At 44.3% G+C, this 25481-nt stretch overlaps 1 long non-coding RNA gene and 1 other non-coding gene across 3 annotated transcripts; one reads left to right on the forward strand and one right to left on the reverse strand.

The window, feature by feature from the left end:
* The first annotated feature begins 3247 nt into the window (after positions 1-3247).
* On the forward strand, positions 3248-25197 carry LOC136310817 (uncharacterized). 2 transcript variants are annotated; one of them, XR_010726616.1, is made up of 3 exons: positions 3248-3662; positions 15837-15960; positions 24840-25197. It is a non-coding gene; the product is annotated as an uncharacterized lncRNA (long non-coding RNA). The 2 variants fall into 2 exon arrangements; XR_010726617.1 differs by lacking the exon at positions 24840-25197 and adding an exon at positions 20601-20669.
* On the reverse strand, positions 6771-6934 carry LOC136311270 (U1 spliceosomal RNA). The gene has a single exon (XR_010726706.1). It is a non-coding gene; the product is annotated as a U1 spliceosomal RNA (small nuclear RNA).
* Positions 25198-25481: the final 284 nt, after the last annotated feature.

Genomic DNA, 25481 nt, shown 5'->3' on the forward strand with positions numbered 1-25481 from the left:
CTGTATGTCTATGGCCACAACAGTGGTGACTATTGGCCTTACACATGGCAGACTACTTTCTTTGTGAACTGGGCTGTGCTTACACTTCAGCCCACCCCCTGCCCCCTTCCATGCACACTGTCAACAAATCCTGTTGGCTCTTCCTTCAAATACACTTAGAATGTCACCACTTCTTACACATTCATCATCCTGGTTCAAGCACCATCTTGGGCCTGGATTACTCGAGTAATCTCTTACCTGGCTTCTTGGCTTCTGCCCCTGCCACCCCGATCTGGGTTTAAACACAGAAGCCAAAGTGACCATGTTAAAAGCAGAAGTTTGGTCGTGTCAGTCATCTGCTCAGAAATACCCGTGGTTTGCCTGACCTGTGGTGGCGCAGTGGATAAAGCGTCGACCTGGAAATGCTGAGGTCGCCGGTTCGAAACCCTGGGCTTGCCTGGTCAAGGCACATATGGGAGTTGATGCTTCCAGCTCCTCCCCCCTGTCTCTCTCTCCTCTCTCTCTCTGTCTCTCTCTCTCCCTCTCTCTCACCTCTCTAAAATGAATAAATAAAATTAAAAATTAAAAAAAAAAAAAAAAAAAAAAAAAGAAATACCCATGGTTCCCATGCTGGGCAAAATAGTGCATTTCCCCCCAAAGATGTCCACGTCCTAACCCCTGTATGTTATGTTACGTGACAAAGGGGAATTAATGTTGTAGATAGTTGCTAATTAAAGGTTGCTAATCAGCTGACCTTAGAATAGTACGATTATTCTGGATTATCCAGTTGTGCCCACTGTGATCACAAGTCCTTAAAAGCGGCCGAGAGAGACAGAAGAGAAGATCAGCGTGAGATGACATGCGCACTGCTGACTTGGAAGGTGGGAGGGGTTAGGAGCAGGCATGCGGGCAGCCTCGGGAAGCTGGACACGCAAGGAAGAGGCTCTCTGAGAGCCCCCGCAAGGAATGCACCCCTGCCAACACCTTGACTTCAGTCCATTGAGATCTGCTGGAGGTTGGGCTTTTGACCTCCAGAACTGTAAGACCAGAGGTCCCCAAACTTTTTACACAGGGGGCCAGTTCACTGTCCCTCAGACCGTTGGAGGGCCGGACTATAAAAAAAACTATGAACAAATCCTTATGCACACTGCACATATCTTATTTTAAAGTAAAAAAACAAAACGGGAAGAAATACAATATTTAAAATAAAGAACAGATAAATTTAAATCAACAAACTGACCAGTATTTCAATGGGAACTATGGGCCTGCTTTTGGCTAATGAGATGGTCAATGTCCGGTTCCGTATTTGTCACTGCTAGCCGTAACAAGTGATATGACGCACTTCCAGAGCCGTGACGCCTGCGTCCCGTGTCACTGGAAATAATACTGTACATGAGCCACGCCGCGCTTTGTGGCACCGCCACATACAGTACTCCAGGACCTCTCATTGACCACCAATGAAAGAGGTGCCCCTTCCGGAAGTGCTGCGGGGGCTGGATAAATGGCCTCAGGGGGCCGCATGCGGCCCACAGGCCGTAGTTTGAGGACCCCTGTGTAAGACAGTGAAATTTGTGTTGTTTAAGCCCCTGTTGTTTGTGGTAGTTAGTTATAGCAGGCACAAGACATGAATATGCTCTGGCAACAAATCCTGTTGGCCTTGAGAGTTCCCACTGTCCAGCTACAAGGTGAGAGCCAAACGGCCCGGCCCCTGTTACCTCTGGAGCCCCAGCCTCCACTCTCCACCTCATTCCCTCTCCAGCCACGCGGGCCTCCTGCTCCGGCCACACAGCTCTGTAGAATGAACGCATGCTTTGAACCTTCATTTCGGGGAAGAAAGAGAGGAGAGGGGGACTTGCCCAGTGATCCGCAGCGAGGACTTGAACCCAGGACCCTTGCCCAGTTACCAGCAGGTTATTTCTGTTGTACTTAATTTTGCTTTGGCTTGCTCTCCCCAGAAAATCTTGTGATTAAACTTCCTCTGATCACCTAGCAGAGGGTTTAAATTCCCTTCCAACGAGGGGATCTTTATGTCGACCTGTAATAGTCTTTGCCAAAAGAGTAGTTCATTTCTTTCTGAGTGAAATTCAGTGACAGAAGCAGTTCTTTAAAAGACAGAGGAAGAGCCCTGGCCGGTTGGCTCAGCGGTAGAGCGTCGGCCTAGCGTGCGGAGGACCCGGGTTCGATTCCCGGCCAGGGCACATAGGAGAAGCGCCCATTTGCTTTTCCACCCCTCCGCCGCGCTTTCCTCTCTGTCTCTCTCTTCCCCTCCCGCAGCCAAGGCTCCATGGGAGCAAAGATGGCCCGGGCGCTGGGCATGGCTCTGTGGCCTCTGCCTCAGGCGCTAGAGTGGCTCTGGTCGCAATATGGCGACGCCCAGGATGGGCAGAGCATCGCCCCCTGGTGGGCAGAGCGTCGCCCCTGGTGGGCGTGCCGGGTGGATCCCGGTCGGGCGCATGCGGGAGTCTGTCTGACTGTCTCTCCCTGTTTCCAGCTTCAGAAAAATGAAAAAAAAAAAAAAAAAGACAGAGGAAGAAACTTCCAGAGTGTCGGAATGTACTGACCAAGACAGGCAGATTCCTTAGGAGAAAAGACAAGCCTGGCTTTCCTTCAGCCGTGGACGTTTACTGTGTGGATTGCTATTTATACCCTGAGACGTAGAGTGAGGTGCACGGAAACCTGGATGCATTTCTAAGGATTGTTGGCAACATCGAGCTGAGTGCAAACAGCCCTCCTTTTTCGCTGACCTGGCATTTCTATTTCCAAATGGGGAGATTTAAGCTTGTGGCCACTCAGCGGAGGACGCCTGCTGGACATTTATGCCGAGTCACTTCGGAGCATATCAGCCTCCCTGTGTCCAGCTGATCTGTGTTGCAGGCTGTTCCAGGGCTGATCTCTGGGTTCAGTCAGCCCTGGTCACAAGAACACAGGTAACTTTACTACCTCTAAGGCTTGTGGGGACCAGCCTGGCAGAGCAGGCCTATTATGTCGTTTGGATGTTTTTTTCTCTGCCTAGCATTCCTCTCTTTTGGTAACTTCCCTGTCTAGGTTGTGTTTTCAGGGTTCTCACATCCAGGCTCCAGCCCCTCCCTTCAGGGATAGGTATGTGATCCATGTGTGGCCGATTGATAGTACCCAATTCCTTTTGATACCGAGTGTTCGAGAGAGGGTAGATAGACATGGGAGTCAAGCAGAGCCCATCAGAATCCAAGCCCAAGGAGAATTATACAGACTATAGGAAGGAGACTTCCTTCTCCTGCTGGGGAGGCTAACCTTGGGAGAACCTGGTTCTGGAGTGGTCCATTAGAAAGTGCTTGTGCAGTAAGTAAACAGAATCAAGCAAAGATGAAAGTGAATGGAGAGATGGTTCTTGAGACGGTGAGTCCCTGGTTCAAGTGCTGCAGGCGCTGTTTTCTGTTGGACTTCTTGTGTCCTCTGAGCCTCCCCTCTGTCCTTCCCAGCTATGTGAACCAGTCCGTTCCCTTCCTGCTGTATAGAAGGCTTAGACTGTGTTTCTGTCATTTGCTTCCAAAGGAGGCCGACTAATATGAGGGGCTTTGGCAGGAAGAACCTGATGGGACCCCTGCCACAGGCAAGAGAGGATTTAGAACCCATTCCTGCAAATCAATGCCAGTTTCCCCAAAGGGGTCTTTGGAGGGCCTGGCCTGGAACATCCCGAAATGGAAGTGTTTGACTCCTGAGTGTTCCTCATGGAAATCAGATTCTATTATTTCCTATTCTCTTTCCTCTTAAAACATGTCGATGGCGTCCCATGGCCATGAAGATGGAGGGCAGAATCCTCAACAGGCCTGCGAGGCCTGACCTCTGGTCTGGATCAGGGGTCTGCAGGTTTTTTCTGTTAGGGGCAGAGAGTAAATATTTTAGGCTTTGTGGGCTATAGGGTCTCTACCTTAACCACTCAACTCTGCTATTGTAGCCAAAAGCAGCCAGAGCCAATAAACAAATGAATGTGGCTGTGCTCCAATAAAACTTTATTGACAAAAATAGGCAGTGGGCCATAATTTGCCCACTTTTTGGTCTGGAACATCTAGAACCTTACCTTCCATACATATATCCAGCCTCACAGACCTCCAATCAGAATCTTCATGCTCTAACCCACAAACTCCCTCCCCTCACAGAGTCCTCAGCGTGACCTACACGTCTGAACCTGTGTATGCTTAACCCCTAGTCCACTCCTGGTACACTCTGTCTACCTCTCCTTCATGGTATTTGTGTCATAGTTGTAATTTCCAGTGTTTCATGTTGATTTGCTGTCTTCCCGCTAGATAATAATTTCCATTTGTTCAAGGCCCTGTCTGTTGTGTTCAGTGTCTAGTGTAGCACTTAGTGCATTGTAGTAGTGTATACACACACACACACACACACACACACACACACACTAAATGAAAAGGCGGGGGGACTGGAGGGAGATGAGGAGAGAGAAAGAAAGATGGAAGGAAGAAAGAAGGAATCGGTCCTCTGAACCTGCCTGTCAAATCACTGAGCATTCAAGAGCAAAACAATAAATGGGTATTTTTCTTATCTTCCCATTGTTGAAATCAGTAGAACACAAAGACTTGGTGACGCTGGCAGCCCTTCTTGTCCATTCAGACATTTCGCAGCCTTTGGTGCTGGGGGATGTTCCCTAGAGGTGACAGCAGATCTCTGGCTTGACGGTGCAGTTGTTGGGGACTTCTGTGTAGCCCTTCCTCCCAATATCCTGACATTCCCACCTTGCCTTTGGAATGTCCACATTCTCTGTGAGGGATGCCAGTCAAGGTCAGCTCTCCCAGAATACCCTTTCCCAGAGCTACTCAGATGTCCTGGAGTCAGATCCCGGCTCCAGGACTTAATGGTTATGTGACCTTGGGCAAGTCACTTGAACTCACCGAACCTCAGTTTCCTCTCTGCAAAGTGAGAATAATAAAATTACCTAGGACACAGGGTTATTTAGAGGAATTAATAAAATAATGTTTATAAATTACTTAAAGCCTGACATACTTAGTGTTAATAAGTTAACTACTGATAGCTAAATTTTGGAAAAAAGAACAATCTCTCTAAGTGAAGCAATTGGGCCCAACCTTAAAAAATGTGGGCTCAAGGCTAGAGTACAAATGATCTAAATCAGGGGTTGGGAACCTATGGCTTGTGAGCCAGATGTGGCTCTTTTGATGGCTGCATCTGGCTCACAGACAAATCTTTAATAAAAAAAAGTAATAATGTTAAAAATATAAAACATTCTCATGTATTACAATCCATTCATTTCCTACCGCTCATGTTCATGGTTGCGGGTGGCTGGAGCCAATCACAGCTGTTCTCCAGGACAACACCAAATTTTTATTGGATAATGTGTAATGTACACGGGTTGTTGTATGGCTCTCATGGAATTACATTTTAAAATATGTGGTGTTCATGGCTCTCTCAGCCAAAAAGGTTGAGAGACCCCTGGTCTAAATGTTTAAAAATTATAAATCTCCTTGGCTGGGTAGCTCAGTGGAGAAAGCATCATCCCAGCACTTTGAGGTTGCAGGTTCGATCCCTAATCGGGGCACGTATGAGAAGCAATCAATGTGTTACAACTAATTGGGACAAGTAAGTAGAACAGCGACTTGATGCTTCTCTCTCTCTCTCTCCCCCTTCCCCGCCTTCCTTCCTCAAATCAATCGAAAAAAATTAAAAAATTATAAATCAAGCTGTTAAATTTGTTTTCAATGTCTACATTGATGAATATGGCTTCATAATGGCAAAATTATTTTAAAAATTGGAAAACTATAGTTTTAGAAGACTGAAAGTTGGAAAAATATAAAAGACAACTGAATTTAATTATTATTGTACATTTGCTATTGATGGCCCAGAAATATTTGGGTGATAAAATAAAGGCATATTTTTTTATTTTTATATTTTAAATAACTTATTTTTCATGCCAGAAAAAAATCACTAGTTATATAATTGCAATCAAAATGTATACATAATTTATGTGCCATTGACAATAAGGATGTAATGGATTAAAGTTAACATGCAGTTATATTCAGTGTATCATATTTGAATATATGTCCATCAAAAATGTAAGTGAAAGTAAATGCAAAACATAAGAATTGAATATTTTGGAAGAAATTTTATTTTTTAAAACAGAAAATTATAATGTCATAATAATGAATAAAAATTATAAATAAATAAAAAAAATTTAAATAAAGCTGCAGTTTTTATTTACATTTCAAAAATGGAATTAATTCTTTTCTTTTTTTTTTTTTTTTTTGTATTTTTCTGAAGCTGGAAATGGGGAGAGACAGTCAGACAGACTCCCGCATGCGCCCGACCGGGATCCACCCGGCACACCCACCAGGGGCAACGCTCTGCCCACCAGGGGGCGATGATCTGCCCCTCCGGGGCGTCGCTCTGCCGAGACCAGAGCCACTCTAGCGCCTGGGGCAGAGGCCAAGGAGCCATCCCCAGCGCCCGGGCCATCTTTGCTCCAATGGAGCCTTGGCTGCGGGAGGGGAAGAGAGAGACAGAGAGGAAGGAAGGGGTGGGGGTGGAGAAGCAAATGGGCGCTTCTCCTGTGTGCCCTGGCCAGGAATCGAACCCGGGTCCCCTGCACGCCAGGCCGACGCTCTACCACTGAGCCAACCAGCCAGGGCTGGAATTAATTCTTAATAAATATTTACAAACATAAATCTATTTACAATTCTAGTAACCATTTTTTTAACTTGGTTGCCAATGTAAATAATCAATATCACACTCCACTCATGCTATCCCTAGATTTATAGATATATTAAAGAGTAATACAAATTTTTTAGGGGAAAGCAGGAATACAGTCCCCCACTACCACAAGCTGTGCAGTCAGATTTCCGACATTTGGGGAAATGGGACAGGTCAGCACACCCAGAATGCAATGGCTGAGCCTCCCCCTGGGAAAATGATCTTGGTGATCATGGTATCGTCCCTACCAGGTAAGAATTAATTAGTATTATAGTATGGTTCTCAACTGCCCGTGTGCACTTTTTTTGTGTGTTTAAGCTAATTATTATTTTAGAAACTACAAATGGAATACAAAAGGAAGAAAAAGATGCTCAGTGTTGGCAGGAATGATACCAAAATCTATTTGATTCATGCTATCTGAGGGGAAGGAATTGACAAGTTAATTAACCTGCCTTTTGTGTTACTAAAGTCTCCTATTACTTCAGTCCTTCCCCTCTGCCCTCCGAAATGATGTCTGTCACAAGAAGTTGGCAGCAGCAATCTGCAACCTTCATGTCGTTGGGACTCAGTAGCCTTGGTTTTGAGGACAAAAGGCAAAATGTGGAAAAGTTTTCCCGGGGCCTGAGCAGTGTTGGTCCCAAGTGCGGATGTTTAGTTTAGGATGAGGGTAAGTGATAATCCAATCATAATAATCCACATTCTTATGATACACATGAACAAAAGCATACACATGTTCTTTAGTGTGTGTGTGTGTGTGTGTGTGTGTGTGTGTGAGAGAGAGAGAGAGAGAGAGAGAGAGAGAGAGAGAGAGAGAGAGAGAGAAAGAGAGAGAATGTGGTGTCCTTTAGAGCAGAGACCTTTCTTCTCTGTCCAGGTCTTAGAACAATTCATAAAGGAATTGCCTGGAAGCTTGACCGATAGGTCATTTGGGGCATTTGCAATGTAACAAAGGTTCTGCTTAACCTTCAAAGAATTCCTGGCACGAATGGGACCTTAGAAGGCAATTTTGAGCCAAGGAGGTGTACAGTGCTTCTCGCCCTCACTGTGCCTTTCTGTCTACCACACACCAGAAGAATGGAGTCCTTCAGCCACGAGTACTCATTCTGACTCTGCACTCTTTATGCTTTAGCTGACCAACAGTAGCACCACAAGTAACCACAAGTAACAAAATACTTAGGGAACAAACGTTTTAATTCTTTCCTTCCTGATTGAGCAGAGTTTCAGGGAAGTACTTTGATAAGTAACTTAATAATAATAACACATCAAAATAAAACAGAACTAATGAAAGAAGGATAAGATACTGATTTGCAGAAATACCAACACTATTTTTTTTTAATCAGGAAAAAATTACCAAAACGTATTGCTCATAAGTGCCTACTAAAAGCTTTTTAAAAATAAAGGTACTGTTATAGGAAAGTATGGGACAATCCCTCAAATAAAAATGGAGATAAGTATAAATTCCCACTTTACAAAGAGGAAATGGAGGCACAGAGAGGCTAGGCAACTTGCACAAGGTCGTGCAGCTGTTAAGTAGCAGGGACAGGATCATCGTGTCCAGATTCTGACCTGGTGACCACCGTAGCACACCAGCTCTTTGTTCCTTCTACCAGAGGAACCAAATAATCAACAGTAGCAAAAATTCAGTAGGATCTCTGGGTGAGCACCTTCCTTCTGCTTATGCCTCAGGCTCCCCCAGAGGACGGAGATGTCTTACTCAGATTGGCAAAGAGTTAATGATCATGTGTTCAAGTGTTAGGTTATAAAATGTTGTAAAGCTGCACTCACTGGCTGCCCTCACTGGTTGGATAAAAATCTGACCGCTGAACTTTAAAGTACCTCTTTCCTCCAATTACAAAATGTTGACTCACTTCAGCTTACTTTCAAAGTTCAATGAACTTCACAAGGTCACTACAAGTTGAAAAAATGCCAACGGGGCCTCAAGTACAGTTGATCCTTAAACAGCACAAGTTTGAACTGTGTGGGACCACTTATATGCCAATTTTTTTTTTTCAGTAAATACAAACAGTACTGTAATACATTCTCTTCTTTATGATTTTTTTAAATAACATTTTTGTTTCTCTGGCTTTATTGTAAGAATACAGTGTAAAATATATGTCATGTACCAAGTATGTTAATTGACTGTTTTTGTTATTGGCAAGGCTTCCCGTCAACAGTGGGCTATTAGTAATTTTGTGAGGAGTCAGAAGTTGTACGTGGATTTTTGCCCGTGTGGCAGTCAGCACCCCTAACCCGCCTCATTGTTTCATGATCAACTCTAGTAAGGTGGGGAGACATGTTGTGCTATAAAGATATCAACAGTATACATTTTGGCAATATCTTTATGATTAATAATTATGATTTTTAACAGCTTTATTGAGATGTTTTTCACATACCATAAAATTCACCATTTAAAGTGTACAGTTGATTAGATTGGAGTATATTTAGAATTGTGTTACCATGACCACAATCTAATTTTAGATCATTTTCAACACACTATAAAGAAACCCCATTCCTATCAGTAGTCACTGTCCATTTCCTCCCACTCTAGCCCTAAGCAACCACTACTCACTTTTTGTCTCTGTGTATTTGCTTAATCTAGATATTTCATATAAAAGGAATAATATAATATGTGGTTTTTTTTGTCATTACTGACTTCTTACACTTAGCATAATGCTTTCTAGGGTCATGTTATAACATGTATCATTATTTCATTTGTTTTTGTTTTTTTAACTCAGTGAGAGGAAGGGAAACAGAGACAGACTCCCCCATGTGCCCTGACCAGGATCCAGCTGGCAAACCCACTGGGGGGTGATGCTCTGCCCATCTGGGATGTTGCTCCATTGCTCTGTTGCTCAGCAACCAATTTCTTCTTAATGCCCGAGGCAGAGACAATGGAGCCATCCTCAGCACCTGGGGCAACTCACTCCAATTGAGCCATGACTGTAAGAGGGGAAGGGAGAGAGAGAGAAGCGAGAGGGGGAGGGATGGAGAAGCAGATGGGTGCTCTTCCTGTGTGCCCTGACCAGGAATCGAACCTGGGACATCCACACGCTGGGCTGATGCTTTACCATGGAGCCAACCAGCCAGGGTTTCATCCTTTTTTATGGCCAAATAATATTACATTGTATGGATATATAATTTATTTATGTATTTATCTGTTGTTAGACATTTAGGTTTTCCCACTTTTTGGCTATGATGAATAATGCTGCTATAAATATTTGTGTACAAGTTTTTGTGTGGACATATGTTTTTATTTCTCACATGTATATATCTATGAGTATAATTATTGGGTTAGATGACAGCTCTGTGTTTAACCTTTTAAGGAACTGCTAGATTGTTTTTCAAAGCAGTTTACCATTTTACATTCCCACTAGCAGTGTATAGGGTTCCAATATCTCCATTTGTTCACCATCACTTGTCTTGATTTTAGCCACCCTAATGGGTGTATGACAGTGTCTTATTGTGGTATTGATGTGAATTTCCCTGATGTCTAATGATTTTTGTTGAATTATCTATTCAAATCCTTTGCCCATTTTTAAATTGGGCTATTTGTCTTTTATTATTAAGTTGTAAGAGGTCTTTATATTTCTGGATATTCAAGTCCATTTTCAGATGCATAATTCACAAATATTTTCTTCCATTCTGTGAATTGTCTTTTCACTATCTTGATAGTGTCCTTTGAAGCACAAAGTTTTAAAATTTTGATGAAGTCAAATTTATCTGGTTTTTATTAGCTTACTTGTACTTTTGGTGTCATACTTAAGAAACCATTGCCTAACCCAAGGTCACACCTACGTTATCTTCTAGGAACTTTATAGTTTTAGTTCTTACATTGAGATTTGATCCATCTTGAATTAATTTTGTGTATTGTGTGAGGTAGGGTTTAACTTCATTTGTTTTCATGTAGCTATCTAATTGCACCAGACCAATTGTTGAAGAGATTCTTCTTTTCTTCATTGAATTGTCTTGTAACCTTTTCTAAAATCAATTGACCTTATGTGAGAGTTCATTTCTGGATTTTCAACTCAAGACCTCAGGGCCTTTGCATAAGCAGTTCTTTTATAATAAAGTTCCCTACTGTTCACTTCAGCAGCACATATACTAAAACTAGAAATTCCCTTGTCTTCCTGCCAGACTGCCCCTTTATTCCTAAAGGCTCTTTCTCTCCTTTCCCAGGCATTCTGACTCACCTTCCTTGGGCCTCATTGTTCTCGGTACATACTTCTATCTATGACTCTGTCACTCCGCAGGGTACTTAAATTTGCTAGTATGCCTGTCACTCCAACTAGATCGTGTTTCTTGGAGGCAGGGACTACACGTTACCTGTCCTTATCACTCCAGGTCCAGGAATTCAAAGTGTATTGAATGTATAATTTGGATCTATTTGGTTTACATAAACTTTGGGAAGAAGAACAACTAAAATTTTAACACTATTAACCCCAGAAAGCATATCTGTGGGCATGTTTTTATACAAACTGAAGAGGAGCTTGACAATTATTGGATTCATTGAAAAGTTTTGGTTTATTAAGAGCCTTGTCAGGCTTTATACATCCATAATTACAACAAATCCATTTGAAGACCAGAATGCATTGGTCAAATTGGCCAATGGTCACCAACACTCTCTTTTCCAGAACCCTATAGAAATTGACCTGGATGCTTATCCCACCCCTAGCAAATTCTGTTCTCATTTGTGCTACTTTCCTCAAACCGCACTTGGGCTCATTACATCCTCTGGATCAATAGGTGGAAAATTGTGTTTACTCATGTGTTTCAGATGTTTGTACCCTCACTGTCTTACTTCCTGGCTCAGATGAAAATGTCTTTGGACTGAAGACAATTCAAGAGCTGGCTAAGAATATTGATCCCGCCCAATTTAGACGACATGCCTTTTTATAGTCATTCCCATCAGAGTGAGAGTAATCAAGACTCTAGACAAATGAGTGTGTGGTCCTTTCCACGAAATTGCTTATCTGGGCAGACCTTTCTTCCATGTTCTTCACTTACCTCAGAGGTCTCTGGGTGTGGAGTTGGGGGTGGATCCCTCTCTTAAAGAAGAGGAGCCAAATTGTCTTTGGCCAAGGACAATTTCCCACCATTGCTTTTACTATTCCATTCAGATATTCTAATGAACAAAACTGACATATATTTCCAATGTAATAAGGTTAGGTATCTTCTATTTTGAAACTGTTTCACATGTCTCAACTCTGCCAAGGATCCTTCAAAGGACTTACTATTATTTTAAATTACAAAGCCACTATTACTTTAAATTACAAAGCCACTACAAATAGCCTTGCCTTTGTTTTAAAGTTCGAAGGTCATACCTGAATCTTGAATGAATGGCAGTTAGTTTGTGAAATCAATAATTCTCTTACCCTCTATATTAGTCCTAAACTTTATTATTATTATTATTATTATTAAAGCATTCTTAACTGCTCATTCTACTGTCAAAACAGCAAAACTTTAGAAGAGACTTTAGAGCTACAATCTACTGGAAGCAACAAAAATGAAAGGTCTACTTAGGAAACGCAGAGTTGAAGAGAAGGGGAGGAAGGGCTTCAGCTGAACTCCTCCCCCTCCTCCCGTGGGGCCAGTCTTACTCTGATGGAGTTTCTCTCATTGGAAATACGAAGAGACTCACCACTCTAAATTTTTTGTTTGTTTGTTTTTAAGTCAAATAATTTTGGGAAGCAGGTGGCTAACCTCTGATAAGCAAAGCCCTTACTGCAGGCCAGGGAGCTTCTCACCGGCGCATGTGTGTTACGATTCTCAAAGAAGAACGTGGTGTATCGTTTTCTCTAAAGGCATTTGACTATGAAACACTTTCTTCCCAGATCATCTCTTTTCAAGGTTACTGTTCCATGGAACATACTTTGGGAAATGCTGCCTGATGGCTTTTATAAGAGTATAACTCCTGGGTTTGCAATTGAATTCACACTTCTTTATCCATGCCTGGAAACCCTCCCCTCAAAGAATAATCACCTTTTAAGAAGGAGAATGGGAGGGATGTTTGCACTGCTTAGGGCATCTATGGCTTAATTCAGGGAAGTGTTGCCATGCTATTTGGCCAGAGCTAAGCCATGTCCTCCAATATAGCTTATCAGTAATAAGGGTGGTATTTTCATTTCCATCTATTGGCATCCTGTGTCTCTCAATTTGTTCAAAACTCAGCAGATTTTTTTTCCTGGGCCTATTACAACCCCAGTGAGATCCATTAAGCTGGGGTTCCTCCAAACACATTGTGAAAACCACTGCTATAGGTTAATTGGGGTTGGGTGGGCACCACAGAGTTGAAAGCAAAGGAAGAACAAAATCAGATGAAGAGATGATGGAGGCAGGGAGACCTGACGGAGTCCAGGAGAAAGATACTGGGGACCAGATGTAGGGCAGTGATGGTTAGGGAAGAGAGGAAGTCATGGAGGGGGCAGATGGGTAGGCAGAACTTGATGACTGATGGCCCTAGGACAGAGGGGAGCTAAGGATGATGTGCTGGCACCTGACGTGGGTGACTGTGAATGGAGCTACATGAAGAGGAATAAAGGGGGAAGGACAGTTGTAATCTTTGCCTGAGCTGTGTGTCCTCAACGCTCCAGGGTAGAGGAAGGGAAAGACAGCATTGGTGATAGGAAGAGGGAAATGATGAGACCGGGTGAGGCTTCCTAGGATCGGTGTAGAAAACCATTAAGAATGAACAAGCGCCACCCTGGCCGGTTGGCTCAGTGGTAGAGTGTTGGCCTGGCATGCAGAAGTCCCGGGTTCGATTCCCGGCCAGGGCATACAGGAGAGGCGCCCATCTGCTTCTCCACCCCTCCCCCTCTCCTTCCTCTCTCTCTCTTCCCCTCCCGCAGCAGAGGCTCCATTGGAGCAAAAGATGGCCGGGGCGCTGGGGATGGCTCCTTGGCCGCTGCCCCAGGCGCTAGAGTGGCTCTGGTCTCGACAGAGCGATGCTCCCTGGTGGGCATGACGGGTGGATCCCAGTCGGGCGCATGTGGGAGTCTGTCTGACTGCAACCCCGTTTCCAGCTTCAGAAAAATACAAAAAATAAAAATAAAAAGAATGAACAAGCGCTAAGAAAAATCTTCACTTTTGGGCTTGTCCTTGGAGGCTGAATTAACCGGGTAGGCCCTAAATCCAATGACAAGTGTCCTCAGAAGGGACAGAAAAGAAGACACAGAACGAAGGAGGTCATGTGAAGATGGAGGCAGAGATTAGAATGATGCAGCCACAAGCCAAGGAACACCAGGAGTCATCAGAAGCTGGAGGAAACAAGAAAAGATTCTTCCCTGGAGACCTGGTGTAAGCATGGCCCTGCTGACATCTGGATTTCAGACTTCTGGTTTTCAGAACCTGATATAATCTATTTTTGTTGTTCTAAGCCACCCAGTTTGTAGTAATTTGTTACAGCTGCCAGAGAAAGCATTATAATACACGAGGAACAGAAATGGGAAAGAACTCAAACTAGCTTTGACAACATGAGAGGTGGCAAGGGCATTTTCTAGAAAGACACAAGGGGGATATCATGGATTCCAAGGACAGGAAATTTAATCTGGCCTCCTAAGGGACAAGGACCAGGCTTAGAAAATTGGGAATAAGGTGGTACTGTCGTCCTTCATGGGCACTTGACCTCTCCCCTCTTGCCATTCTTCTGTCTCTATCTGTACACCGGCTCTCTCTGGTTCTTCATGCACGTGGCCAACCCAGCCTGTCTTCACATTGCGTTTCAAGTGCTTAACAGGCCAACAAAGAACTCTGGAGTCTGATTCCAAATAACAGGGACAGATAGTCCCTCAGCCTTGGCAGAATCAACTCTTGCCCAGGGGTGAAACCTTGTGTCTGGGGGCTTTAGTTGCGGGTGAGAAGGCTGCTGGCAGATATCTACCTGAATGCCAGAAATCACTTAAAGGGTAGACAGTGTCCATCTATTCACCAACTTGGCAGGTCAGGGAGAATCTGACCTTCCTTCCAGACTTCCTTCCCAGCCCTCTACCCTTTCGTCTCCTCCAGCTCCTCTCGGGTGGAACTACATCATATTACCGAGGAGAAAGGCAGGTGAAAAGCCATCCGTTATTCTTTCCCTGTTCTAAACGTGAAGTTCATCTACGGGAACAAAAGCATTATTGATTTTTTGTCTTTTATAGTCATATAAGAGACAAAACAAACAGTAAATGCGTGCTGCTCTTGGTAAAATATTTGGCTTTCATTTTTTCTTTTTGGACTTAGATCTTCAGTTTAAATAATACCTATTTATTTATTTCTGTTCAGTCTGCCTTTGAAGGACTCCCTTTGGCTCTGTGGCACAGGAGATTTCTGGAGCTTGAAGGAGGGCCTTTGGCTATAATGTCTTTGATCAGCAAAGCGAAGCCTCCAACCAAACAGAAATCCAAGCCAGGCAGGGCTCTGGCAGAACAAGAGAAACAAGTTCTGGGGCAGCGTTCCCTTCCTCAAACTGGAGTCAGTAATCAAGGAGCATTTGCTGAGTCCATACTGAATGCTGGGCATGGGCTTAGAGCTAGGATTACTGAGGGGAATAAGTGGATACGGTGGGTCCCACATGGAGCGTCTGGCCGTGGGACAGGCAGGCAGAAATAAAGGAAAATGATGCAGAATGAATGTGTGATTACAAGCTATAACAAAGGCCGGGGAGGAGCGGTGCCTGGCCCAGGGAGAGTGAATCAGTCAACAATTAGCCCAATGGGTCAGGAGGGCTGATTTCCCCAGATCTGCAGAGTGAGGAAGGATTGAATTAGATGAAGCTGACACAGGAATGGGGAGGCAAAAGGAATATTGCATACAGATCTTCAATACGCCATCCAGGTAGGAACCCACATAATGTAAATGAAAGACGTGCAGGCCCATAGAGTCGGGAAAGGATGAGATGGCAGGTGATCGCCCTCTGCTTCTTCGCTGTCTATAGATACAAGGGCTGCCTGTGGTTTTCCACCAGGTGTCTGGCCCCGTGGGCATCTCCCCAGAGCCCTGTAAGAGGCTCTGGGCATCCCGCCTTGCTGAGTGCCCTCGGGGCTCTCTGGGTCAGCGTTTCCTAGTGTTGGAGGGAGCTCTCAGTCTAAAGGAGTCTAGACAGACAGAAAGTATAGATATTGCCAGAAAGAAAATTAATTATGATGAGAGGAGCTATTTGGTTTTCTTTTCTCTTGTCTCTGAAGGGAGAAGATGGGGTTCTTGGAGGCGTGGGGGGATGCCCCCTGAGATTTGCCCACCTGAGATGTGCCCATGTGAGGTCTGCCCACCCGAGGCCTGCCAGCCCTCCTAAGAAGGCCAGCTGCAAGAGTAAGTTTGTCACCCCAGGAGCAAGAATTGACATGGGGGAAGGTAGAGGCCATCAGCTGGGGTCACTTGGCTTTCCCCCCCAGGACCCCTTCCTGGCCCTCCCCTCCCTGTGTGCCACAGGGGCCGGGTGCCCCCCTCTCTCCTGGCCCGCTTCTGAATGCTTTGCCAGCTGTCCGTCTCCCCAGCCGGTTGCTGGGTTACTCGAGGGACTGGAACTTTTTCAGCGTTTCTTGTGTGCCTACCACCTGGCATTTACATGAGAAGCATCCAATACAGATTTATTAAAGGAACGAATACATGGAGCTTATTAATTTAAACTCTGCTTTCGTCCCAAACATTTTGAGGCTGAATCATGGTGCTTAGAGGTAGATGAATGAGATTAAGTGAAGGGTATATTGTTCACACTGCCTGGTACATTATTAGCAGGTGCTCAATCATGACCTATCAGATGGGTACTTATAACTCTCTCCATGTTAATGCTCCGGTATTTATATGTAGCACAATTTCTTTCTTAATGGAATTGATCTTGTAACAAAGCAGCACTTTGGGGCAGTGTTCACAGATTCCTAAGCTAGTTATTTCAGTGAGGCGGAGAACTTCCCATTGCCATTCCTTTTGTATGTAAGACTATATATTTCTGCCCTTCAGTTAAAGATAGGATGTAGGCCTTTTTGTCCTATCCCTGACCCTTGTGGGTCAGGACAACTGGTCCCCCTGTTCTGGGTGTGTGTTCAGGAAACAAAAGCTGAATATCTTTTAGCAAAGGCAGTTGAAGTTCCTGTATCTTGTCCTTGCATAATGAGCTCTGCCAGTTACAGCAGCACAAGGGTGGGACGGGTGGCAGCCCGCCAGCGTGGTCTGTAACCTTTGGATAAACATCAATATTTATCAGAGCTGCTTCCGCAGGCTTCCTCTGCTGTGGGAACAGGGAGACCTCCCTGCGCCTGTATATAGTTCTCTCTGTAGGAGATAAACATTTGGAGCTATTAAGGAAAAAAAAAAAGTTTGTTCTCTGCTCCCCAGTTACCTAGGCTAATTTACTGCACTAGGAGGCCCCGTAATTCATTAATAATATACAAACACAAACCAAGGGAAGAAATTGCCTTGTTAATTGACTTTTGCGATGCTAATCTAAGACCTGTTGGCTTTAAACAGTACCCGGCAACCGTGCTTATACCTACCACACACTTTACAGAAAGCAGAAAGCCACCCAATGCAAATATGGAAAATCATGGCCTCTGGCCTTCGTAAACAAACCCTCACCTCCACTGGTTCTCTAGGAATTTAGAGGTAGAGGAGACAAGGAAAAGAGACAGGACATGGAGGTAGATTCAGCCACCCTAGGATACAGTCAGACAGGTGTACTACACGTGAAGGATGGGATATGCTGGCCCACGCAGCATCATGCTGGGCTGTGCAGGGTGTTGCCAGCTCCCCAGCCCACCACAGATGGCTGCGAAGCTTGATTAGAAACAGTGTCACTAGGCTTAGCTGACTGGTCCAATTAGGAGCAAAGTTCACTGGTCTAACTAAACCTTCCCCCTGACAACTCTAGGCTAGGCTTTCCCTGTGCTCTGTGATCAGTGCTTATAGAGAAGTCATGACATTCATGTCTGTTCGTTGATAATGAACCGGGAGGCAGCAGAGTTGAGTGATGAAGTTTTACAGGTCAGTCTCAATGGTCAGATGGACCTAGATTTGAATCCTACTCATTCTCTCACCACCTGTGACTGCCAGTCACCTACTTCCACCAGCCTGGAGCTGGAATTTCAAGTGCGTGAACGTAACCCAGGCAAGAGCATCCTCATCACTTCCTCTGAGTTTGCAGTGGGGGGGATCACCTGGATGACAAACCTGGCTCCTCTTTAAAGAAGCCACACCCCAAGGCACAGGGAGCCACGCCCCCGGCGCACGGGAGCCACACCCCCAGAGGGCATGGGGAGCCACGCCCCCGGGGCACAGGGAGCCTTGTGGATTTCACCGCAGATTTCATAGGTGAGACAAAGGGAAGGCTGCCTGCGGGTCCTGCTTGATCTGTCCATTCTCCCCAACCTCCCTTTGATTGCTTTGCCTCTGGGACTTTTCTTCTCCGACCTTGCCCTTTGGAGTCTTCTAATTCCTCTCATTCTTGTCTTTCTTGATTAAAAGAATAAAAGAAAGAATCTTGAAACTGTGGTACGAAGCTTGAGATTCATTTTTCTAGTCTGTAAAATGGAAATGATAGTAATCCCTATTCTCATAAGGTGAGAGGGAGAATTAAGTAAATGTAAACTCTAAAGCAATGTTTCTGCGACATGACCTATGGAATCGGTTTAACAGTTTGCCATCAGCATTAAAAAAATAAAGTAGGATAAAATAGAATATCAAACATCAAAAGGCATTGCTTGTAATAGGGGTAAGTTTTATTTTGTGAATCTTTTCTTTCAGTTTTATATGTGGAAGCGTATCACTATGAAATGGATTTTTTTTTTTTTACTGTCAATTAGGGTAAAAAAAATAAATCTTTGAAGTATTTGTCATCAAATTCACCTTCAGTCTTGAGCTGGAGATCTCTGGGAGCCAGGGAGACACAAAACCCTAATGTTAAAAGACAAAGACCTCCCATCCGGCCCCCAGCAGGTGGCTATGATGTCACACAAAAGGCACATTCTAGCAGCCCAGGGGCTTAATGTTTTTGTTAGGCTCAGACAGCATTTATAAAAATTTTTGAATTCATTGCCATCATCTGGAGAGCAGGAGAGAGGACATAAAAATCTAGATTTTCGCCTCTCTGGAGAATTTGGAAGAACCGGCCATCCCAGGCATCTTTCCTGCAGCCACTGTCCCACCTGTGTCCTCATCTGTCTCCTGCCCAGTTCAGGAAGCACTGAAGGCTACCGCTTGACCTGGAGTCCTTCTCACCTAAGGCTCCATATTTGTTCTAAAGAATCACAAAGTTAGAGGGTTCCTTTGGTCCAAACCCTCATTTGTGGATGGAGGATAGGGGCCTGGGGAGGAGGTGACTCACGAGGTCACAGGGGTCACAAGTGATACAGACAGAAAAGCACCCAGCTCTCTGGAGCCCTCCGGGGTCAGTGCTCCTGACCTCATAAAGGCTGAGACTTTCTTATGAGATGTGTTTGATTCACCTCAAAGGTCGTCAGTCCCTACTCTTTCCCTGCCAAGGCAAATGTTTACCTTGCAAAAGTGAAATTCGATCCAGAGTGGTTCTTACTTGTCTTCTGCGGTATTTACATACCTCTGTCTTTGCCCTCCGTGACTTTTCCTTGTGGCCTTCTGTGGCCACAGCTGCTTTGAGCCTGGCTTCTGCTGGCGGAAGACATCTGAGCAAAGGGACTCACCTCCGTGGGCGTTTGGGAAAGACACGACCCCCAATGTTGTCTGGCTCCTCGCTTCACCCTGTTGTAGTTGAAGGACAGAGAAAACCAGTTTGGTGTGCAGTTCTTGTCAAGCGCGCTCACAGGCAACGCCACATTAGCAGGCTGACGTACGTGTAATCCCCTGATCACCCAGGAGCAAAGGCACAGGCTGGCCTTGACCGGCCATTCTCAGAGGGGAGCCACCCTGTGCCAGGCACAGGCCCAGGAACTTCACAAATATTTTGGTAGTTTTAAATTTTTTAGAATTTGTTTTGCATAATAAAAATAGTCTAACATGCACAAAAGTAGAAAGAATAGTCTATGACCCTCCATACACCTATCATTCAACATTTATCAAGATTTTGCTATGTATGCTTCCAAACCCTCCCTTTTAGCTTTTACTTTGGCATGTAATTTATGTACAGTAAAATGCATAGACCTTAAATGTCAAGTTAGATAAGTTTTTAAACTTTTACTATTTTAAAATAAGTCTATACAGAAATTGCAAAAAGAAAAAAGAAAAATATCCATATACTCTTCAGTGAGATTCACCACATATTCACAAATTGCCACATTTGCTTTATCATGCATTAATTACACACATACACGTAACACATTATAATTACTTTTCTGAACTATCCTTTGCTGATGAGTTTTGCCAAATACTTATGCCCGTGTAAACTTCACTGAAATTGAGTTGTAGAACATTCAGTCCCCCAGAAAGTTCCCTGGTGCCCTTCACCACGTCTTATTTTTTTATTTCTTTTCATTCATTTCACTTAATTTTCATTTCAGTTTTCATTCTTAGTTTTTTCACCATCGATCAGTTTTGTCCATTCTTGAACCTGATGTAAATGAAATCATCCCCACTTTATTTCTGCTTAATTATTTTAAAGCAAACCTCAAATCTCAGGTTATTACATCTTTACATACTTTGTAAATATCTCTAAAAGTTATGGACTTTCTTTTTTATTTATAAAATCGCAACGCCAGCGGGATTATATGAAACTAGAAAGCCCGGCGGTCATACGAAATGACTGCTGTTCTAGATATTATATATTGTAATTAAAATGATTTGTGCAAAGGTGTCTGCTAATTCAAACTGAATTACCCAGGGCAGGCAGCGAGGACGCCCCTTTGCTTAGTGCCCCATGTCTTGAAATAATTCCCCCATTTCATTAAGTAAGGTCTCAGGAACTCTTTTATTCCATTCTAAACATGCCGAACTGACTTCTGAGGGATCAAGTATATATAATTGAGCAAACTTTCTTTTCCCGTCAGAAGGATGCAAAGTTCCAGTTTGATGGTAAACTTGACCATGAAGTCGAAAGCAATAAAGTCCTGGTCCAGGTAAGTCAATTGGTTTGTTTCCCATGGACACAAAAGCAAACGAACTGTTAATGGATCGAATGCTATCCATGTACTGTTTGCTATTTGGATGCTGATTAGTCAATAATTTATTCAAGAGTGGTGGATAATTCTCAATTAGTGGAAGTACAATGTTTCCGTACTTGCAACACTGAGAAAATTCTTTCTTGCCACGGTCAAATCGATTAGTTTCTAACTTGAAGTTTAAGGACTGACAGTGTTCACATTTAATATTCATGTCACCAGAGGAATGCTCAAAAATTAAAGTTTCTCTGTTTGAAACTGTTTTAATCCTTTTTACGTTTCGGTCAGCATTACTCTGTCGTTTTTTTGCATTTCTCTCCTGCCTTTGTTCAAGGGACTCATTTTGTCGAGACAGCCTTTTTTGTCTTGCATCTGAGGCAAGCCTTGTTTCTCTATGCTCATCAGTCTCATTTTGCCGAGAAAGACGCATTTGCTCTGCGACTGAAGCAAGCCTTGTCTTTCTCTGCTCAGTGGTTTCTTTTTGTCGAGAAAGCCGTTTTTGTGCAGCTTTAGCTCCTTTTCTCTCCTCTTCAGTGCTGTATTTTCTAGGAGGCATTCTTAAAAGAAATTACGTTAAGATGTAGTTTTTATGTAAAACAGATGATTGCCAATGCAAACAAATGTTCACCTTCCCCCTGACACGCTCAATTTGCGTTCAGCTTTAAATTGTTTCAAAAGCAGATGATTGCCAATGCAAACAAATGTTCACCTTCCCCCTGACCCGCTCAATTTGCGTTCAGCCGTGGCAACTTCGCCCCATTGGCTAGTACAGTTACGCAAGCAAGCTATTGGTGACAAACAGACACTTAAGCCACATATAATAAAGATGTCTTCATAACAAGCTACCATGATTATCTCCATTTTCCAGGTGAACACACACTTGCCCAAAATCACCCTGCAAGTAGCTGGTGGTGCAGGCAGCCTTCCTTCAGGGCCTGTCCCTTTACTTCTTAGTCTCTGCCCTTGACCCTAGTGGGGTCCCAGCGGAGCTGTCTGTTGCCTGTGGGGAACAGGAAAGCCTGGCCCCTCCTTAGACCCTTTTAAAAAAATTATTTATTTATTTATTTATTTATTTATTTATTTATTTTGTGGCAGAGACAGAGAGAGTCAGAGAGAGGGACAGATAGGAAGGGAGAGAGATGAGAAACATCAATTCTTCATTGCGGCTCCTTAGTTGTTCATTGATTGCTTTCTCATATGTGCCTTGACTGGGGGGGCTACAGCAGACCAAATGACTCCTTGCTCGAGCCAGCGACCTGGGCTCAAGCTGGTGAGTCTTGCTCAAACCAGATGAGCCCGCATTCAAGCTGACGACCTCGAGGTCTCGAACCTGGGTCTTCCATATCCCAGTCTGACGCTCTATCCACTGCGCCACCGCCTAGTCAGGCCTTAGACCTTTTCTTTCTGCTCCTCTCAGCTGGGCCTCCACAGTACACAACAGTCCCCAAATGCACCCCTGCCCACAGACAGACTCATTCACACCAGCTTGTTCTACGAAGGCTGCTTGCTGCCTCTGGCTGCCTCTCTTTAAAGACAGAAGAAAGGGGGGAAATAAATAAATGAGGTAAAAACCAAAGAAAGAGAACACTCAGCCCCCAGTGGCTGGACAGCTGGCCAGACCAGACATGTTTGTGTTTGAAGGCTGCTGAGACCTTCCCAGTCACCAGGATCGAGACCTCAGAAAGGTGCTGAGGAAAGTTAAGTAATCAAAATGTAGACAAGACACATGCCTTTAAAATTTTAGATCATATCTGCAAATGAGTTTTAAAAATACACAAACCCACATCTATTAAAAAGAACACACACAAAAAAACAAAAAGAACAAACCCACAGCAATCTGTTCTTCCAGAAGACAATTAGGTAGAAACAAATCTAAAAAACTATTCCCTGTATCCCTGAAACCAAGCACAAAACCCACCAGCAACAAATCCCTTACTGTAAGCCTGAATCAACTTCTAATCAGGATTTTATTCAGTCTTGTAAATTGCAGGGTCCACATAGCAACTAGATAAGTTAAACACCTAGATGTATTATCCACAAATCAAACCTTATACTCTTCCCAGAGGACATATTTGTTTGGTAAAAATATACGTATTGTTGGTTTCTAAAACAGAGTTGGATAGAGCTATTTAAATGGAAGTGGATTTTCAGCAAAAGTATGTTTCCCAATTACTTAGAAATAGAAAGCTCCTCACTTCTCCACCACCAGATTCTCTGTTCTCCACATGATGGGCCAGTTGAATATTACAAGGGTTTAAAGCTGTGTTTCCTTTTTAGGCAGAGAGATCAAAAGAAGGGCCTCATGGACCTGGTGATGGGGGCCTGGGGGCTGGGGGACTGCGAAGAAATGGTCGAGGCCCCAGCATTCCTCCTTCCTAATAAGCCGTCTGGCTCCTTTGTAAACTGCTTTATGCACTAAACTTATGTATAAGATTGCCGAGGATATCCACTGGCCTCATCGGTCTTTTTCTTTCTTAGAAATTTCACACAAGGGTGTGTAATTCCTTGGATTTTCAGTATCCTGCAGTCCGGGGAATTATAATTTTGATGCCCATGAACTTGTCACCATGGTGCTGTTTCCTTCCCTTCCTTAATCTCCTCCCCATGAATTCCTGGTATCCTAAGAAGGAAAGTGTGATTTATTATGGGAACCAGCAATGCACGGAGCCTTGAGAGGCCTTTAAAAGTTATTTCGTCCTTTTCCTCCTCCTTCTTGTCATTATTATTATTATAAAGATCCACGCTCATTGAAAAATTAGTAAAACAGAAAAGTAGGATGAAGACAACAAAAGCCTTCATCATCTATTGCTTAGAGACAAGAAGATATACTCTTGTCTTAAACATTGTAAAATGCATCAACACAGCTTGGATCATATAGTATCCACCACTTTGTACCCTACTTTTTCACAGACTTTTTTCTTTTCTTTTTTTTTTTACAGGGACAGAGAGAGAGAGTCAGAGAGAGGGATAGATAGGGACAGACAGACAGGGATGGAGAGAGATGAGAAGCATCAATCACCAGTTTCTTGTTGCAACACCTTAGTTGTTCATTGATTGCTTTCTCATATGTGCCTTGACTGTGGGCTTTCAGCAGACAGAGTGATCCCTTGCTTGAGCCAGCGACCTTAGGTCCAAGCTGGTGAGCTTTTTGCTCAAGCCAGATGAGCCCGCGCTCAAGCTGGCAACCTCAGGGTCTCGAACCTGGGTCCTCTGCATCCCAGTCTGAGCTCTATCCAGTGCGCCACCGCCTGGTCAGGCCACAGACTTTTTTCAATGCAAGCATGTTTGCTGACTGTATAAGGTTCCATTACAGGGATGTACCAAGATTTCCATACAAGAGGGGGTTGGCAGGAGGGTTTGCCTTTCTATGAAAATTGCTTAAAACTCTTCCTAACCTTTCACTGGGGAACACACTTCTCTGGCGTATATCAAGGAGTGTGTCATTTTGCACACAGCCCGTGCTCGCAATGATGGAGCAGTCGGTCACAAAGAAGCTCAGCAGCCTGACCAAGCAGTGGCTCAGTGGATAGAGCATCAGACTGGGATGCGGAGGACCCAGGTTCGAGACCCCGAGGTCGCCAGCTTGAGCATGGGCTCATCTGGTTTGAGCAAAGCTCACCAGTTTGTACTCAAGGTCGCTGGCTCGAGCAAGGGGTTACTCGATCTGCTGTAGCCCCATGGTCAAGGCACATATGAAAAAGCAATCAATGAACAACTTAAGTGCCACAACAAAAAATCTGACCATTGATGCTTCTCATCTCTCTCCCTTCCTGTCTGTCTGTCTCTATCTATCCCTCTCTCTGACTCTGTCTCTATAAAAAAAAAAAGAAAGAAAGAAAAAAAAAAAAGAAGCTCAGCAAAGAATGGACTTCACTAAAGACTGTCCCTGTGGAGCATGGCAGGGCTGGGGTCTGTCACCCCAAAGAGCGCTCTTGTGTCCTCCTCGTTAGTGGAGCTGGGGCACCTCTGTGTCTCGGTAATAAATCACTTCCTTGGAGCAGTTTCAGGAGAGCCTACTGCCCTCTCATCTCATTAATCATATTTGTGCTTCAGGCTCTTGAAACCTTCCCAGAACCTTTATTATTCTCACCAAAGGACCCAGAAAAAGGCCCCCTTTCCTTCCTGCAGCACCAGAAGCTGTGCTCTAACACACAGCACTAAAAGATGTAATATCCAGAAGGAATGACCGAAATATTTGTTGGATGCCATCTCTGCACCGGACATGAAGAAAGCGAGACTCAGAGAGAGCTTGAATTACATGCTCAAGGCCACCAGGTAGAACGGGCAGAACTGGATTGGAACCCACCTCCCTGCGTTGAACCCTGTGTCCTGCACCCCAGCCTCTTGGCGTTAACCTCAGCTGCATGGCTCCCTTGCTTTGTCCATCAGGGATCTCTTCCTCCACCCTCACGGTGACCCTGTCTTCATGAAAGGCAAGGAGGATCTTTATCTGCCCGCCCCTGACTGGCGGAGCCGGCAACACCCCTTCCCAAACCTCAGCACCAAAGGCAGAGACGCACCCTTCGCCCCAATCCTCAAGGGAACTCGTGAGCCCCCCCCCCCCCCCCCCCCCCCCGCCCCAACCTGACAGCGTTCAGGGGAAGGAGGCAGGAAGAACTCTCCCAGGACGGGGCCTTTTTATTTCGTTTCATTTCACAAACACAATGAGAAAAAATCCTGCTAATAGGATTGCCAATTCAGCAGGCCTCAGCAAGCAGTTCCAAGTACACAGAGAGCTTCCTGGTACACCTTGAGATTGATAACAGGTCG

Source organism: Saccopteryx bilineata, chromosome 7 (genome assembly GCF_036850765.1).
Source record: "Saccopteryx bilineata isolate mSacBil1 chromosome 7, mSacBil1_pri_phased_curated, whole genome shotgun sequence".
Classification (NCBI taxonomy): Eukaryota; Metazoa; Chordata; class Mammalia; order Chiroptera; family Emballonuridae; genus Saccopteryx; species Saccopteryx bilineata.